We start from the raw sequence: 13,889 nt of genomic DNA, 5'->3' as shown, positions 1-13,889 counted from the left end.
GATGGCGTATATCGCAAATCACATTTCGAAGAAAACAGATGAACGAAAATTGTCATATGCCACACTCCTGTGATATTGTGATATTGCGATATTGTGATTTTGCGATAGAGCGGCAAAGCGATAATGCGATAATGTGATAATGCGATATAGCGAGCTAGCAACCTTGTGATATTGTGATTCTGCGATGTTGTGATTTTGTGATGTGATCTGCGATATTGCAAAGCAAATCGCAAAATCGCTTCATCGCAGATCTTTCGGGCTCGTCGTTCGAAAAAGTATTTTCCATAAACCGAGACATGGTTATGCGCTTTAATTCTAATTAATGAGTTAGTTGCCAGTCATTAATGGAATACGGTTTCATGCTTATCGAAGAGTCATTTCACGTAAGGTGGTATATTTTATATGTCTTTAGCATTTAAGACTTTCCTGTCACCTTTCCTTATCATCATTCTCACTTCACTTGTAAATTGCAGGAACGGAGAACAGAGAAATATACAAAGCAGTATACAGGATATTATGGGGAAGAAAGGCAAAGCTCCGAGCTCTGAAGAGAAAGAAATGGCGCCCTTGTATACAGACACTGCCTGTAACAGAGACGCTAGTATTGCTACTTGGGAAGGCATGTATAGTCTACTTGAGGAAGAGAATCCCAGAGTGATGGAAGTTGAGGCTACTGTAGGCTCACATAGTTCTTCTAAGGCATCCATTACAGAGCTAGCTTGTTCGTTCTTACATCGAATAGCGGCGAGGCCCAAAATTCTCCCATACACAGACATGGTTAAATGGATACTGGACAGCGCTGATATCAGAAATAGACAGTTTAAGACTCAGGGTCAAGGACTCATTGGCTCATTCACTTCACAAGATTTGAGGCTCATGTATCATTTGCCAGAGCCACAGGCGACTTATAACAAACAGTTCATGGAGAAGTTTGCAAAAGAAAATCAAGACCTGGCAGAATGCATCAAAGACTAGTCAAGGAGGGATGAACCGCTAAAAAAGGACAAACATGGTATGTATAGCACTGGTTCTCTCACCTCCCCGTATTGCTTTGCTGCTGCTATGCTCTGTAGACTTTTTGGGAAGCTAGACATTAACAAATTTTCGTCTGAATGGCTACCATTATTGGATGCCGCCACCAATGCTACTATAGTGTACTGGGCTAAAATATTGTCTAATAACTTAGTCACAACCATTGTAGATTACCGGTCTAAAAAACTGTTTCTCAGAGGATCTATCCCCCTTTCTACTTATCTGCATATGTGATGGATGTGATCTGTTATATTTCCAAGTTTCCTTTGATGGGCTGGAAATGGACGACTCAAGACCCTTTACCCATTCATGTTTATCATAAAGAATTGTGGGATTCTAAGTTCACTCCGTATTTCTACAAGATTTGTCATGGAATCATGCTGCCCATGTACAAAGTGTTGTATGATAAGGATGTTCCAAGGTTTTCTCCTGAAGCAGAGGTAGATATACTCCCTGTTGCGAGATGGTTTGGAGAAGAACTGTTTACATATGTTAGGGTATTCGGAATTCTCGCTTCCCCTCACGTCTTACCCTTGTACGTTCCTGATAAACTCTTGGCACGAGAAATTGCTTATCAAACCTACGGAGAAGGAGGTTTTACTAAAGATTTGAAAGACAAAAAGAAGGCTATTTGGCCACAATTTCCTGTGGCCTGTGGGGCCTTTTCGCTATTTGATGTAGGCCATGCATTCAAAGAAGTAAACAACATAACATGTCTACAATTGTTCAAATTTCTAGGAAGACTGTTCGACCCTTATGATATTGCTAAGAATTTCACTACTGCACTCAAAATAAAGGTATTTTCTGGAGAAGAAGATCTTTTTGATGACATATTCCAGCAGAAAAGTATGCTTGAAGAAATTCTGCATTCGGCTCAAATGCGATTCCCTCCAGTAGAATTTCAGCAGTTCAAGATATACAGGGAAAGGAGGTTAGCCAGTATCCCCTTGGAAAAATTACATTTGGAACCCGTAAGGGAACCAACTCCAAGTATTAGTCTTAGTGGAAGTTCAGGCACAGATAGATCTAAATCTAAGTCCGGGAAAGAAACATCTGAACATTTCAAGAGATTAGAAAGTGACCATGGTAAAAGCGAGGGGTCAGTAAAGGATACTGCCCAATCAAAAGAGCTCCCACAGCAACAGGCTTTTACCTCCCCACAAATAGATCCTCCCTCTCTCATCGTTTCAGCCACCATCAGTCAGAACTGAGCTAGATAAAGAATGGGAGATCTTCAATGATTTGATCAATCTTGAAGGACAAGGCACAAAGACACCTGTGAGTAATGTACAGACAACAGAAGATATAGTCACAGGAACAATTAGCAATGTCTCAGATATGGAACATATTCCTATTACCCCATCCTCTGAACTTATACTCAAGATAGAAGAGATTCCTCCTCTTGATATATTTTATAGTCCACAACACAAGGCAGTAGTGAGAAGACAAAGGAAGAAAAGAAAACTAGAGAACGTGCTCTCTCATGATGCAAAGAAATTAGACGTCCTATGGTGAGATCCTACTACCGATCCCACTGAGAATCTCACCAAATTATCTCAGATCATAGGAGCATATGCCTCGGAAACTATTGATAAAGCATCTGAGGTACATCAACTGCTAAAAGAAAAGGAAGACCACATACAAGTTTTGCAACAACAGTTGCAACAAGCCAATGCCAACAACGAAGCACAGAAACAGCTTGAAAGGCTACAGCAGGACTTCCAACGAATGCAGATAGACTACCAGACCAGTTTGGCTGAGAGAGAAAAACAGTTATAGGATATGCAGGAGATGCACAAGGATGATCCTAAACTTACAGAATTCATCACAGAATCCATTTCCTTGAACAAACAACTACTGTAGCAACAGGAAGCATTGAGCCAAAGAATATCACAGTGGAACTCGTATTGTCAAATAAGTGATAAAATCACTAATCAAGTCATGGAATTACGACATGATTATGATTTAATTGATAAACGAGTTACTGAATATTTGGCTTGGCAAGAAACAGAGGAGGGAAAAAGAGCAGGCGCACCAATAATCAACGACAATCACAAAGAAATGCTCTTTAACAAATGGGATGCACAAATTAGAAAAGCAGAACAAGCGGCAGAAGAAGCAGCCACGGCAGCAAACTGCGTTATTGACTGTATAAATGAAAATTTGCATAGGGAAAATCTGATCTCAAAAACCACTCTAGGGTATCTACCAAAAGCTCAGCAATTGCAGACAGACTGGAGACAAAAGGCTCAAGAAAAGGCAGAATCAATCCAAAGGTTAACTAAATTGAATTGGGATTATTACTGGGCATACTTGGTAAAACCACATAGCCAGTGCATGACTCTCAAGTGTATCATCAATTCTGTTGAGAAGATGGCGCCAGCTCTTGCCGATTCTATTTTCACAGCACAGCTAAAGTCGGAAGTCGGCCAGCTGACTCTTCTCAAACAAATGCTGAACGCATGCGATTTCAAGGATCAGATACAGAAATAGTTAGTAGTTTTAATTTTAGATTCAGTTTTAGTTTTAATTTTGCTTTATTTTTGCCTAAAATAAGGACGGTCATTTAAACCGCATCCTACATTTTTGTAATAAGTTATTTTTAGATTTAGTTAGTAGTATTTAAACCCTTCTCATGCATTTAGAGAAGGGTCCTGATATTTGTCAAAAACTTATCCCCAGAACATGCACTTTTGTACCCTCTGAGGAGGTTTTGATGAATGAATGGAACAGGAGTTATTGATATCTGTATTTAATATCTGCTACTGATGTTGCACTTCTATACTCTTAGTGGATGTTGGATTAAGAGGAGATAAGTCATTATTGCTTGAAGCTCATGAGTAGGACTAGTTATAAATGGTACTTTTATCTCTTAACTATTTCTGCCTTTGTGTTAAAAGTGATATTCATGTTTAGCTGTTTATATATTGATGCGTGAATGCCTGAGTTATCATTTTGCACTTTTGTACGGTGATAGCTATTTATTTATGCTTAATGTATGAGTAGCTTATTATGCGATATGTTTTTCACAACTGTTTCGTCTAAATTTTTATACGAAGTGGTTCATCTTTATTGAATTCTTTTCTCATAACAGTTGAATGATCTTTATTACCAATTGTTATCTGAAATCATTTTAGATCGTATAACAGAAGGATTACACCCCGGGTTAGTGTAGACTTAGATATTTCTGCTTATTAGAATACAATTTGCATATTATTAGATTAGAGTTAGAATTAGAGCATCTCACTTAGGAAATTTTAAAAGGGAAATATCAATTCTTCACACACACACACACACAAAAATTGGGAAACTGGTCCCATATCCCCAGTCGGATCCACTATACCAAACGGAAAAGGAGCTGCTAACCAAGGTCCGGACTGGGTGGGTATCCCCCTTGTTGTAGACCTGATTTTCGGGGCTTCAACAGGTTCATAAGTAAGTGGTTTGAAATATTCTATAGTTAATCAAAAAATTATTCAATTGAAAGATAATATTTTGCCAAGGGGGCTTGTCCCTCTTAAAAGACTTTTTAACTCCATTGATGTAGTTGTCAATTCAGAGAAAATTCCATAAGATGAGCAGATTCAAGATCACAATATTGGAACCCAGAAGGAGCCTAGGTTAGTCAAATTATTTAATGGAGTTCCACTTAATTATAAGGAGAGATGTATTAAGCTTTTCGGGGACTATATCGATGTTTTTTCTTGGTCCTATGAGCATCTCAAAACATATGATGTAAATATTATTCAGCACAAGATTCCCTTGAAAGAAGGGATTAAGCCATTTAAGCAGAAACTCAGGCAGATACACCCTCTTCTTTTACCAATGACTGAGAAAGAAAAAAAAAAGTTGCTTGATGGCAAGATAATAGTTCCACTCAAGTACTCTGACTAGGTGGTCAATTTATTACATGTAAGGAAGAAAACTGGAGAAATAAGGCTATGTGTGGACTTTAGAAATCTGAATAGGGCTTCCTTAAAAGATAACTATATGTTACCTAAAATGGATCATGTGCTACAGAAGGTAACAAGATCATTCAGGATGTCCATGCTGGATGGTTTCTCTAGGTATAGCCAAGTGGCTATTGATAAAGAAGATTAGAAAAAGACTGCATTCACAACTCCTTCGGGGAACTTTATGTATGCTCGAATGCCTTTTGGGTTGATGAATGCAGGTGCAACATTTCAGAGGGAAATGGACATTGCATTTGTGGGAGATAAGTTTGTAGTGATATACTTGGATGATGTCACTGTTTTCTCTAAGTCTAATGAGGAGCATCTGGACCATCTTAAAAAGAATTTTGAGAAATGTAGAAAATTTGGGCTTTCCTTGAATCCTAAGAAGTCTATTTTTGCTCTAGAAGATGGAAAACTACTAGAGCACATTGTTTCTAGAGATGGAGTGAAGATAGATCCAACAAGGGTGCAAGTTGTGCAGAAAATACCCGTGCCCAGGAGTAAGAAAGACATTCAAAAATTTCTGGAAAAATAAATTTTCTAAAGAGGTTTGTGTCCAATTATGCTGAAATTGTAAAAGAAATTACCAATATGTTGAAGAAGGAAAATGATGTGCATTGGACCAAGGAATCTAGAGAGTCATTCTCCAGGATTAAAGAAGCATTACAAGCAAATCCAGTTTTAATTAGACCTGATTATCAAAAGCATTTTCAAGTTTTTTCATTTGCATCACCTAATTCAATAGTTGTTGTTTTGTTACAGAAAAATGATGAAGAAAAGGAGCATCCATTTGCTTTCTTTAGCAAGATTCTCAGAGATGCTGAACTAAAGTACGTTATTCTTGAAAAACAGGTATATGCTTTAGTAAAAGCCCTAAAGGCCTTTAGGACTTATGTGCTGGAGTCACAGATCATTGCTTATGTGCCAAATGCTCCAGTAAAGGATGTCTTAGTCCAGAGTGATGTGGAAGGAAAAAGAGGGAAATGGATAGCCAAGATTCAAGAGTATGACCTAGACATAAAACCCACAAAGTTGGTGAAAGGGTAGAGATTGGCAAAGATGTTGACATGTCAAACTTTTAGGCATTGGGAATCAACTTGCTAACACCTGCAAATGAGGAAATAATTGAAGAAGGTGAGGAAAAATCAAATCCAGGTATGAATATTAGATATAAATTTTTATGTTCATAATGGTACAAGCACATAGTCCATTATTTATGTTTTCTCTCTTGTCCTCAATCTTTGGATAGAAAAAAATATAGAGCATTAAAAATGAAAGCACAACCATATGTGATTGTTGAGGGCAGATTCTATTGGAAGGATCCTGTGGGAATTTTATTGTTATGTTTAACAGAGGATGAAATTACAGAGACCGTTAAATATTATCATGAGAAGTTATGTGGTGGACATTATAGTTGGAAGGATACTACACATAAAATCCTCCAGGCATGGTTTTATTGGCCCACACTATTTGGTGATACATATAAGTTTGTTAGAAGCGTCAACTTTTTGCTAAGAAGAAGAGGCTAGCTCTCTTGCCTTTGATCCCAGTCTTCATAGAAGAACCATTCATACAATGGGGACTAGATTTTGTTGGAGAAATTAACCAACCTTCAAGTGGACAGCACAAGTGGGTTCTTACAACTACTGATTATTTCACCAAGTGGGTAGAAGTTATACCTACTAAAAGGGAAAATGACCAGGTGGTGATGAAGTTCTTAGAGGAAAATATTTTCAGTAGATTTGGATGCCCTGTCAAAATCATAACAGACAATGCTCAAGTGTTCAGTTCAAGTAAGTTTGTTGCTTTCTGTCAGAAGTATAATGTTATTTTATCTCATTCAATAGCTTATCATCCACACGGAAATGGATTGGCTAAATCCACTAACAAAATATTGATGAAGATCCTTAAGAAAACTATTGCAGAGAATCAAAAAGTCTGGGATTCTAAATTAAAGGTTTCTCTATGGGCTGTTCGAGTGACTACAAGAAGGTCTACAGGAAAATCACCTTTTGAATTAGTGTATGGAACTCAAGATTTGTTCCCAAGTCAGCTTGCGAAGCCTGTGATTGCAATGATTCAGGAAGCAAAAGAAGAGCCCAATGCTTTGATAAGAAGGATGCATAAGGTAGTGGAGATGAGTGAAAGAAGGGATAAGGTAAGAGATACTTTGATTATGTATCAATCAAAGATGAAGGGTATTTTTGACATAGAGGCCAAAGAAATTGATTTTAAAGTTGGAGACCTGGTATTAAGGTGGGATACCAGAAGATAAGTTAAGGGTAAACATGGAAATTTTGATACTCTCTCGTATGGCCCATTCAAAATTATAGAAGCAAGGGAAAATAATACATTCTTCCTGGAGAATCTTGATGGTGAATCTTTACAGATGCCTGTCAATGGGTAGTACCTCAAACATTATTTCCAGTTCTGAAGCAAAAGCTTCTTGTCATTGTAGATACTAGAGAGAAATCATTGTACAAATTCCATAGAATTTAAATTGGCTAAGCAATATGTGACTCCATGCCCAAGGTGAAGCCATTAATCGGCGGGTCTCAGTGCTTATGTGGCAAAAGCACTATCCCCAGGTGGAGCCAGATGTTGTAGCATCCATTGTCATTTTAATTTTATTCTCAGTTTTATTGCAAAAATGAAAAAAAAAATCAAATATTATGTTATAATGGAAATAAAAGAAAATGAAGAAATCTGAAAGAAATGAGTTGTTTTATATTATTGACGGCTTTTGAACATGAGAAACCTAGAAGAAGATTTGAGCCGTCATATCGACATGCAACAGATCTAACGGTTGTTGTGTGGTTAACAAAGGAGAGGTTTACTCCAAAATCAGATGCGAGAAGTTATAAAATCGATTTAAAACCTCAGTTGATCAAGGCCGTTCACTTGAAGAATGAAAATAAGATGGTAATTTCATGGTTAACAAGGATGATGTTTAATTCAGAAAACAGACGCGATGGTTTATGAAGTGTGGTTTAATCCGTTGAATTCTGGATCAATCACAACCGCTCATCAAGAAGGGACGAGATCCGACGAATATCGTGTCAAAAAGTGCATGGGTTTTATTATAAATTTCGGACCGAGAAGTCTTTTAACTGCAGTTTTGTTTCCTATTGGGTCCGCGGGGAAGGAAAAGGTTTGTGGAAAAGGCAGACATGATAAGATTATGAACTAGAGTCTAAATTCCTTTCGGTTCCGTAGTAACTGAAGGTTTTCCATATTTCGCGTAAATCAACCAATTCCGCTGTTTTAGCAGAATAACTTTAATTAGAGGCAGATGACTGAAACTCCAAAGGAACGATGATTGGTTGGGTTTCTTTGTGTTTCCAAAAATCAGAGCACTTCCAATATATATGTGGGTCATAAGGGTTTCTTTGTGTTTCCATCAATCAGAACATTTCTGATACATACGTGGGCCCATAATCCATAGCCATGCACGAAATATTGTAAAGATATAGTTTTGTTGTATTAAAATAGTCTAGCTGTTATCAGAACATCTACAGAGACACTTCATCAGTAGTCAAGCCACAGATCCGAACAGTGGGCAACCATCATCCGTTATATTCTAATTTCTATTACTTGTTATTTTGTTTTCTTGAGAATGAGGTGTCTTTTACCCTCCAATGTAATATTCTGTAATGACTTTTACTTTAGATAGTTAGGAGATAGTTAAGCAGTTTGAGAGTTTTGGTGATTATCAACTGTCACATGATGTATAAAAAGAGGCAAAATTATAGAAAAAGGATTCGAATTTTGAAGAACCTGGAGACTAGGCTACTGTATTTTTGATAAACTGTTGATTAATGAAGGAATCAGAAGTTTTCCACATATTGTTGGGTATGATTTTGTAACTTCTCTATTATGTGTCATCATATGTCTTCTTTTATTTAAGTATAGTAATGAAGCTACAGGTATTTGTTTACTTATGTGAATGGAGTTAAAATTCCTTAAAAGAGCGCTCCTATTCTTAAAACCCCTACTTCTACATTTCTTCTAAGTTACAGATAATAGTTTCTATGAAAACAACATATTGTCTTTAACTTCTCAAAGTGTTACAAATAATAGTTTCTGTGAAAAAAAGCATATTGTCTCTAACCTTTCAAAGCATTCTTCATTCAACATTTATATCCAGCACCATATGGCATTCTGAGACTTTCATATCACCTAAGTATTAAGGGTTAAGAACTAGGTCTTTCAGGTCCTTCATTTGAGGATATATCATAAAAATAAGTGACAAGAATAAACATTAATGTCTTAAGAACAATTTCTACATAGCCAAGAAATTGGTTTCTTAAGGGACAACCTTAATTGGCGTTGTTGCTTGGGAGAGAAGTCAATAACACTTTTCCCTGGGTTTTTAATATTTTCCTCTGGTTGTTCATTGAGGAGGAAATATTTGGTTGTATTGAATAGAAAACAATAACTATGCCTTCAAAGAGGCCCCATACGAGGTCAGATACCTCACAGTAAAAGGTTCAAGCCCTTTCAAACCCTAAGAGACTAGTTTCCAAGAGGGTTGGAAGGCCAAAAACTCCAGTTACACCAAGTCCTACAATGTCTGCACCTGGCAGCAGTTCAACACATCTTTCATCCAAACATTCAAGATCCACTTCATTTCAAGAACCCAACTATCAAGAATAGTCTTTAGAGTCTGTTTCTTTCTCAATATATGCTATAATTATTCAACCTGAACCTATAACTACCTTGCCACCTTTTCATACTCCATTTACTCCTTAGTCAGGTTCTTCATCTGCTGGTACTCAAGGTTCAGTATGTTCAGGAGAAAACATGGCAGCACCTGCATTTTTGTTGAATAGGTATGCACCTATTCAGTTTCCACAACAGTTGAAACGAATGCCTCAAGAATACTTGAAAATTCTTCCTCGTTTCTCAGGGGAGGTTGAACAAACAACAGAGAAGCATATAGTAGTGTTTTGTAATTTTGCAGAAAATCTCAATGTTGAACACTTGGATGTTGTTTTAAGACATTTTGTGCAATCCTTGTATGGAGAAGCAAGAAAATGGTTTAAAGGGCTTCCTAATAACTCTATTCCTACACGTGAAGAGATGGAGCACCTGTTCATCCAGAGATGGGGAGAGAAAAGAGACCACGGGCACTCACTCACAGAGTTTAATGCTATTAAGAAGAAATCTAATGAAAGTGTTGTGAAGTTCATTAGAAGGTTCAATAAACTGTATAATAGTCTTCCTGTGGAGATTAAGACCCCTCATGTTGGTGCAAAAATAACTTTTGCAGGGGCTTTTGAATCAGATTTTGGGTTAACATTGAGGGAGAGAAGATCCACAACCATTGATTAAATCCAAACTGATTCTTTAGAAATAGAAACAAATTTGGTGGCTGCAGGTAAAGCACCAGAGACACACCTATCCAAGGTAAGGGAAAGGCTAAAGTGGAATCCTCTCAAATTCAAACATTAGAGGATATCAATAATGTAATTAAAAATTTGTCTATTAAATCGATTAAATTAGAATTGGAGAGTAAGAATTCTCAGAGGCAAGCACAATAGAACAGAAACTTTAATCCTCAATATATAAGACAACCTCTGCAAATTTTGCAGAAGGAGAGAAAATATCAAGATGAGGTTCGAGCACCACTTTACTTAGAGGCAGATCCTAATGAAGTACTAGAGCATTCCAGGGACCGTGATGATCATATTTCTACATTGTATGTAGTAGATGAAGAGGAACTAGGTGTTAAGGGAGAAGAATATGAATATATTGAAACATATGTTATTTATGATGAGAATGAAATTGATGAATATTGGAAGTAGTTTTCTGATTTTATTCGGGTAGAATTACATAAGAAATATGACTTGAGATCAAGTAAAAGATCAAGAGTTCAAGAAAATGAAGGTGAGAAGCAAGTTTCATCTCCCCTATAAAAGGTGAATCCACAACAACCACAGCCTGCAAAACAATTTAATAAAGGAAAGCAACATCAGAATACAAATAGCAAGACCGAAATACTACAAGGTGAGTCTTCTCAAGACAGAAGTGAATTCAGGTGCCCCTCATAGAGTTGGTTAAAACACTAGTTTATTAAAGGGAGATTGCTGAGTTTATCAATATATCTCAGAATGTGAATAGAAATGGCACTATGAATCTGCAAGAAGATGAACCAGTAGTGGTTTTTGGTCCACATGTGGAGGAGGTAGATTCTTCAACACCTCCTTTCTACATTTCTTTATTGATTCATGATTTTCTCTTGCATAATTGTATGTTTGATTCAGGAGCTTCACATAACCATATGCCATTATCAGTGATGAAACAACTAAACCTACAAGTTACTAAACCTTACAGATACCTATATTATTTTGATTCAAATAAAGTCAAGTTTCTGGGCGTCATTAAAGATATGATGGTGTCACTAGCCCACATCCTAGCTAGAAGCTTGGTAATGGATGTAGTGGTAGCAGATATCCCTACTAGGTTTGGAATGTTGCTATCTAGGTCATCGGGGGCTAAATTGGGTGGTGTTTTGAAACTGGATTTTACTTATGCTGTCATACCAATTTTTGGTGGAGAAGAAAGAAGTTTGTATAGAGAAACAAGATTTGTAAAGACAATCACAAAGAACAGAGCAAGTAATTCACCTATATATAGCCAAGAGAAAGATGACTTTTCTTGCTTCATGTTGTATGACAATGTAGAGCTGGCTGAAGATAATCAGAGGCAGCTTACTTCAGCCAGTGTAAATACAGAGCTACAAACAGAAGGGTTGTGGAAGTGTTTATTTGATGGAGCCTATTCTAGAGAAGGAATAGGTGTTGGTTTCCTTCTAATTACACCTAGAGGCAATATGATCCCTTTTTCTTTTAAATTGGAGTTCGAGGCAACAAATAATGTGGCAGAATATGAATCCTTGATCATCGTTCTGCAAACAACAAAACAAATGGGAGTCTAGCCAATTTCTGTTTCAGAGATTTAGAGCTGATTATAAAGCAAATAAAGAACCATTATCAAACAAAATACCCTAGGCTTAGGGTATATAGAAATGAAGTGTGGATTTGGTTGAGAACTTTGAGGCTTTTAACATACAGTTCATTACAAGAGATGGAAATAGATCAGCAAACTCTTTGGCTGTGGCTACCCATACTTTTAGGCCTACTATAAATCCAATGCTAAGATATGATGTTGAAATGAGGCACAGGCCTTCTGTATCTGATAATATAAAACACAGGCAGATTTTTGAGGATGATCAGTAGATTAAGGAATTCTTGACTATGATTGAAGATTTTTAGGGCACAGAGATTGATCAAGATGAAGATGAAAAAACAGAAGGTGAAAAAGTAAGTGGTTTGAAAACTTCCATAGTTAATCAAAAAATTATTCAATTGAAAGATAATATTCTGCCAAGGCGGCTTGTCCCTCTTGAAAGACTTTTTAACTCCAATGATGTCGCTGTCAATTCAGAGAAAATTCCACAAGATGAGCAGATTCAAGATCACAATATTGGAACCCAGAAGGAGCCCAGGTTAGTCAAATTATTTAATGGAGTTCCACTTAATTATAAGGAGAGATACATTAAGCTTTTCAGGGACTATATTGATGTTTTTTGTTGGTCCTATGAGGATCTCAAAACATATTATGTAAATATTGTTCAGCACAAGATTACCTTGAAAGAAGAGATTAAGCCATTTAAGCAGAAACTTAGGTAGATAAACCCTCTTCTTTTACCATTGATTGAGAAAGAAGTCAGAAAGTTTCTTGATGCTAAGATAATAGTTCCACTCAGGTACTCTAACTGGGTGACCAATTTAGTGCCTGTAAGGAAGAAAAATGGAGAATTAAGGTTATGTGTGGACTTTAGAAATCTGAAAAGGGCTTCCTTAAAAGATGACTATCCGTTACCTAAAATGGATCATGTGTTGCAGAAGGTAACAGGATCATTCAAGATGTCCATGCTGGATGGGTTCTCTGGGTACAACCAGGTGGCTATTGATAAGGAAGATTAGAAAAAGACTGCATTCATAACTCCTTGGGGGACCTTTATGTATGCTCGAATGCCTTTTGGGTTGATGAATGCAGGTGCAACATTTCAGAGGGCAATGGACATTGCATTTGTGGGAGATAAGTTTGTAGTGATATACTTGGATGACATCATTATTTTCTCTAAGTCTGATGAGGAGCATCTAGAGCATGTTAAAAAGACTTTTGAAAAATGTAGAAAACTTGGGCTTTCCTTGAATCCTATGAAGTCTATTTCTGCTCTAGATGAGGGCAAACTGCTGGGGCACATTGTTTCTAGAGATGGAGTGAAGATAGATCCAGCAAGGGTGCAAGTTGTGTAGAAAATACCCCTGCCCAGGAGTAAGAAAGACTTTCAAAAATTTCTGGGAAAAATAAATCTTCTAAGGAGGTTTGTGTCCAATTATGTTGAAATTGTAAAAGAAATTACCAATATGTTGAAGAAGGAAAATGAGGTGCATTGGACCAAGGAAGCCAGAGAGTCATTATCCAGTATTAAAGAATCATTACAAGCAGCTCCTGTTTTAATTAACCCTGATTATCAAAAGCCTTTTCAAGTTTTTTCATTTGCCTCACCTAATTCAATAGATGTTGTTTTGTTACAAAAAAATGATGAAGTAAAGGAGCAACCAGTTGCTTTCTTTAGCAAGATTCTCAGAGATGTTGAACTAAAGTACAATATTCTTGAAAAACAGGTATATGCTTTGCTAAAAGCTCTAAAGGCTTTCAGGACTTATGTGCTGCAGTCACAAATCATTGCTTATGTGCCAAATGTTGTTGTAAAGGATGTCTTCATCCAGGGTGATGTGGAAGGCAAAAGAGGGAAATGGATAGCCAAGATTCAAGAGTATGACCTGGACATAAAGCCCACAAAGCTGGTGAAAGGGCAGGGATTGG

This window comes from Pinus tabuliformis, chromosome 1_2 (genome assembly GCF_031772625.1).
Source record: "Pinus tabuliformis cultivar Carrire ecotype Pingquan chromosome 1_2, CPIR1, whole genome shotgun sequence".
NCBI classification, from domain to species: domain Eukaryota; kingdom Viridiplantae; phylum Streptophyta; class Pinopsida; order Pinales; family Pinaceae; genus Pinus; species Pinus tabuliformis.
This window is presented reverse-complemented; position numbering follows the sequence as displayed.